This window comes from Bidens hawaiensis, unplaced genomic scaffold (assembly GCF_021521415.1).
Source record: "Bidens hawaiensis isolate Kalapana, Puna unplaced genomic scaffold, B.hawaiensis_p1.1 tig00013623_1, whole genome shotgun sequence".
Classification (NCBI taxonomy): Eukaryota; Viridiplantae; Streptophyta; class Magnoliopsida; order Asterales; family Asteraceae; genus Bidens; species Bidens hawaiensis.
In genome coordinates this window covers 1-6,669 of record NW_027504998.1, presented here as the reverse complement: position 1 = coordinate 6,669, position 6,669 = coordinate 1, and positions in this window count along the sequence as shown.

Below are 6,669 nucleotides of genomic sequence, written 5' to 3'. Positions count from 1 at the left end.
TGAATGTTTTTTCTATAAAATAAAAACACCAACAATAAGAATTGACAGCATGACATTTGAATCCATAAACTACCACTCTTTTTATTACACCAAGCCACCAAGGAGTGAATTTAACATATTGTATACTTATGTTTTAAAACAAAATATATATAACTTACAATTATGGGCTTCTCGGGAGAATGAACATGGGTCAACCGTCCTCCTCAACCTCCCTTTGGGCTGGGTCGAATTATTATTTCATGTGCATCTAACTTCATAAATTATAGTATGATATCATGCGACTATGCCACATTCACAATTCTCAAAAATAATTTACCTACAATGACACTTGATCATCATTCTTATGGACTATTATTCACTTTCGTCTTAATTGTACCAATTACTCACATTTGAGTGATTTTTATCCATTCCTCCTAGTTCATTTATCTCAATGACGTCACCACCACCGTAACACGTACGTCGAGTGTTCATGAAAACGCAAGTCTTTTACCTTAATATAATATAATATAATGCTTAATCAAGAATATATTAAAAAAACTTACATGTTTGATTGATTTATCAGTTATCACCCAACTAATTAAGCTGACCCATTGATTTTGTCGACTTTGGCAAATAATTATTATTATTATTTCCCCTTCTCTATCTAAGCAAATCTAAAAGAAATGTAAAATCACTATTTAATATAAACTAATAGGTACATTATCAGTTAATTATGGTACGAAGAGATTTAAAAGAATTGAAAAAAAGATTCACACAGGCAATCCACATGGACATCCACCGTACGTACAGCTTGGACCATGTAGTCGTCGTTGACCGTCAAATACCATTAAGTACATATCTTTCACATTAATCCAGCCGTATACAAAATTACAAATAGTTTCTCTCTGTCATCTTTATTATTTGTTTCAATAAGTCATTACGTATTTGTTTGATGGAAAAACTATAAACTATCTTCGACAAAATAAAACTTGAAACAAATCTATAAATAGTAATGATGGAACATGTGCTCAATAACCTAGTCATTATGAATAGAGCGTTAGGGATGGCCACAAGGATTTAAATACCTCGACCAAGCGGAAACAAAAAGCCTCGTAGGCCCTAAGGAGGGTGGTGGCCAACGGTTGGGCTGGCGCTTGGAATTCAATCGCCGTATGTTTTTGTTTATTTGATTTTGATTTTTATTTTTTTAGTGTTTAAAGTTAGTTTAAACTCACTATCTAATTATCGAATGGACTATGAATTAAAAAAGTTTTGGCCCCCGAAAATTATGGATCTCGGTCGATTGTCCGACTCCCACTAACCTAGGGCTGGCCCTGCTAAGGGTTTTAATGGTACACTGTTTGGAGTGGTTTTTAAAAAATATATGTAACTAATATTCACATGCCAACCGATTATTCTTTTATGTCGGGTATGAATCTTTTGGTTGTTATTGTTGGTCCCAAACCCGGTTATATATCTGAGTGTTTATAATAGTAAAACTGGTTTTAGAGCCTGTGTCACACACGGGATAATTCAAATTATAAAATTATAAGTAAAACAAATAATTACATAGCGTATATGAAAAAAATGTATTACATCTATGCTTGTATCTATACAATGTGTACATTAATTGATTTTATTTATATCACAAAATGATTTTTTTAAATGAATTTAATAAAAAAATGCCCGTGCAAAAACGTACCTCAATAATGCTTCTTTCTATTGAAAAATTCATTCTCGGTGTCATATATGTATGAAAGAATTTTGGTTATTAACTAATTTCGGAAATAAGACTTCTCATACGATAGTAGTTCTAACCATTCAGCCTAAATACAAAATGAGCGTTATCCCTTATTGATATATTTATCAATTTACCACCCATCAAAGGAAAGTAGAACATTAAATTGTAACAATGTATGTTCTTCAAGAACTATGTTTTTCTGAGCTACACCATGAAAAATATTTTGATAAGTTTCAGAGGGCTTCTTGACTTTGTCATAATGACAACATAAAAAACAACATGTTAACCCATTCAATTTTGTGAATATTTTGTTTCATTTGAGTATAGTTTAGCATGACATGCTTCCCATACGATGTTCTGATCACCATTGAAAGAAAAATTAATGTTGACATAAATATTTCAAATTTGATAAAAGTTAAGCATTGATAGGCATGAGGGTGGCATGTGTAACATCCACAAAGTTTAGGTCCAATTTTGACAAATTTATAAAGATAAATGACCAAAAATAATTATGAGAAAAGTAATGGGAAAAAGGATGATAAAGAAAAGAAAGATATTATGTTAAAGGAATAAGTAAGGAAACTCCATCCCACATGGAATGTGGGAACGAAATAAAAGCACTTTATAAGGAAGGAGTTTCCCATGGTAATGTTCTTATGGGGCTAACCACTCTCACTAGTCCTAGCGGAGGGTGCTAAGCACCCGACGCGCACACGCACGGACACGGACTCGGACGATGGACGTAATGTGGCGTTTTGATGGCGCACTTGGCACTTTAGTATTTTTCAACTATGGAAGATCGACCAAGAAGTAACAAGATACTAAAGCTCAAGGACTAAAAATAAAAAATTCTGATTTCCAGACCCATCGCGCTACGTGACGGGTATACAGACTAGATCATCGCGCTACGCGATGCAGTTTCCCATGAGTTTAGAAAAAGGGGCGTCGCGCAACGCGATGGACCAGAAGGAAGGGGGTATCGCACTACACGATGACCCTGTTAAGTAACCGGATCAACCACGTGTCAACACGTGACAATCTCTGATGGATTGCAGCGTCGCGCTACGCTATGGCCAAGGGGAAAACCCCATCGCACTACGCGATGGTGGTCAAAACTTTGCCTATAAAAGGGGGCTACGGGTTTGAAGCATTCTCATTCCAAAATCACCTTTCTTTACACACACATAACCTTGGGGAACGTGCCCGACCATTATGAAGTTCTGTGGTCCCGATTTCTCGTAATTCGTGCATGAGTTGAAGTTCTAACACTCTGTCGAGTGGTTAAACGAGTTTGAAACAAGGTTCTGACGGTTTAAGTAAAAGTGCTACTTGTACAAGGCTTAGGCAAATCAAAATACCTGCGTAAGGTAGGGATTCTGCTTAAGTTATTATTTTATTATTATTTAATGGCTTAGACCCTAGTCAAGGGTATAGTCTATACCTTAATCAAGTAAGTAAGTGAAATATAAGCTTTCATAAGATAAGATTATTGATTAAATGTTGCTCTTTATTTTTATAAAGATATTACTTATGAAAGAAGAAACTTGATATATGCGTTTCTTCATGATGAAGAAACGTAGCATATAAATGTTTTGTAAAATGAAATAAATATCAAGGTAAAGATTATGCAAATAGACTTAAGGTCTATAGCTAGATTGTAGATCTAGTTATTTATAGAATGTTATTCTCGTACTATAGGTCCGAGATAAAAATCAGACATCTGTTGGTGAGAAATCTTGAGATCAACAAAAGGTGAATACGTCCAAACCTTTTTATAGTATGAAATGTTTTATGACGTGAATACGTCTATGTACTGTATATTTTGAAAAGATATTTACTCTTTGAAACTATGGACTGTTATCCATATGTAAAAGAGTTATGGAAATATTTGCATGAGGGTTGGTTCAAATCCTCTAAAACGTTTTGATACAATGTAGTAGTATTAAACACTCAGGCTAAAATATACATGTGTCTGGATCCTTACATATATGTAATGTAGTGGGCACACTACAGACATACTGATCATGAGACAAGTGACTATCTCTAGGGCGAGTGAAGTCCGATTATGTGGTTTGTGCGTATGTTTAGTTCCGATGAGATGGGATTGAGACCCACTGAGTCGTTGAACACTATTGGTGTTGTGTCATTACGAATTGTGAAAATGTTTTATTGAGTCAGCGTATTCACCAGCATATAGCTGACGTATTTTGAAACTGTTTTCAGGTAACCAGGAGTAAGGAATAGTGATGAATATACTAATGAAGATAGAAGAACACTAGGTATAGTTTACAGCTGGTGGCTCAGCAAATTTTGTATTGAGGCATATATATATATTAAACTTGTTTTAAACAAGTAATTTTGTAAAACGATCAAGGGTGTTTAAATCCTTTTTGTTATGAAAATAAATATTTTAAATTAATATTTTCCGCTGCAAACTTTGATAAATTGACAAAAGTGGTACCAATTATGAGTCACACGCCTAGGCCCGAAGGCGGGGTGTGACAGCATGTCTAAAGTGTTCGCAATGTTTTCTTAAATTTTAATAGTTGAGGGGAAATAGTCAGTTTGCCAAATCCCGAACCTTTTGATTATTTCAAAAAATGCCCTTAAAAATAAATTTGAAACCCGAATCATGTTTAAAATTTTAACTTTCATACTTTTGACATTTTAAAGTCAACACTTTGAACCTATAACAATTTTGACAATAAATCTATTTTGCATTCTCAAACTTTTAAAAATACTCCAAATTTTCATTTTTGACCCTAACAAATTTTGACCAAAATGTAGTTAACTTGTACCAAACAATCTATTTACCAACTTTTAACCCATAAAATCAAATTTAAGTTCCACAAAAAAAAACCCGAAACAATTTTCATTTTAGGGGATTTGTTGTTGATTTTTGGAATTCACCAGGTATTTTGAATATATAGTAAAATAATATGTTAATAATTATATTTATAAAAAAATATATAGATATTATATAAATATAGTGTAAAAGGAAAGTAAATAATTATTGATTTATTACATATATTAGGGTATATTAGTTTTGGAGAGAAAAAATTATGAGAATTAACCAAAACATGACAAGTGTCTACATTTATTTTACTTTATTAGAATATATAGGTAGGTAGATTAGGGTATATTAGTTTTGGAGGGAAAAAATTATGAGAATTAAACCAAAAACATGACAAGTGTCCACATTTATTTTACTTTATTATAATAGGTAAGTAGATTAAGGTATATTAGTTTTTGGAGGGAAAAAATTGTAAGAATTAATCAAAACATTACAAGTGTCCACATATATTTTACCTTATTAGAATAGGTAGATTTGAAAAACATATTGAATTTTTATTTCTCTTTGCCTCCAAAGAGATTATCTAAATGACTTATTAGATTATCAATATATAGGGGGGTGTTTGGGATTCCTTATTTTACTTCCTTATAACTTTTCATTAAGTTAATAAGTTACAAAAGTGTACTTTATGAAACTTCTTCTCTCACAAAATAAGCAATTTCAAACACCTTATTACTTTTTAAAAAGTTAATAAGTTATAAGTTGATGAAAATAGGCAATCCCAAACACCCCCATAGTCCAATAAGTCATTTTAAATTTTAGCCGGGTATAATCAACCAAATTAGTTCTAGTAGCGTTGTTTCTTTAAACTCAAAAAACATATTGAAGAGTTTTTTACTTTGGGTGATTAGTTGTCGTAAAAAGGAGGGTTTTCGAAAGTGGGTTGAGGGAATAATAATGATATTAGACACCCACGGTAATTATTATAGTAATTACTAAAGTGATTTGCTTTATATATATGACTTTTCTACAAAGGGACGTTTAACATTCTTTTATCTGATGTGGCTCAATGGTAGAGCATTCACTTTATTAGTGAGAGGTAGGGGGTTCAAACCTCACTATCCACCAATTTATATAGGAGATATGAGAGACAATGGCGAAGCTTGGACTAAGAGACCGGGGGGGGGGGGACCTCAAAATATATACAAAAATTCACAAACTATGGGGGGCGGACTCAAATTTTTGGCCGAAAAAACGCCTAAATTTACACTACGCATAAAAAATTTCGGACGAAAACGGTAAATTTACACTACTGCGCGAAAAAAACCGGGGGGGGGGGAGGTAAGGAAGCTTCGCCAATGATGAGGGATGACCCTGGCTTGCCAGGGGTTCGAGTTCTGATCTCACCCCGGTTTTACCGGCTCCTCGCTGTCGTACCGTTTGGCGGACGTGGGGTCGGGTTTTACTCGGGGAATCCCTCAATTGGTGGACCGCCAGGGGCTCCGTCCGGACTCGTGGCCGGCTCGGGCTACCTTTAGCCAATGAGGGTCACGTACATAATATCGGTAGTTGGTCGTTCCAGAAAAACATGACAAACACTTAGCACTTTGTAGCTAGAAGGCTTTTAAATATTAGTTTCAAGTTGCACACTTATGATAAGAACAAAAATGTGTTAGCTAAACAAAGTTGAAAAGACATGACATCATTAACCACAGTCAACTTTTATTTTCGAAACATTAAATAGTTTTACTAAATAGAGCAAAACTATTGACACCACATATAATAAAATCCGTGTAAACTTGCAAACCACAATAAGATAATATATGTGATGAATGATGCTGCTAAAGGAATACGTGCAGTTAAAGTCAACACGAGTAGTAGCTTCGAGTTGATGAAACCTAGCTTGCAACATATGCAACTTAAGATGTCATATCAATAATACGCGTAACACAACATATAGATTACTGATCTTTCATGTACGCATCTAAACATCAATAAATATATATAACTACATGAAAAACATATATCATGCATATCTAGAAATATATATCATACATGAAAAACGCATATCATACAACATATAGATTACTGATCTTTTATGTACGTATCTACACACCCTTTTGTGTGTGAGGCATGAGCGCAGTTGTTGCTCAAT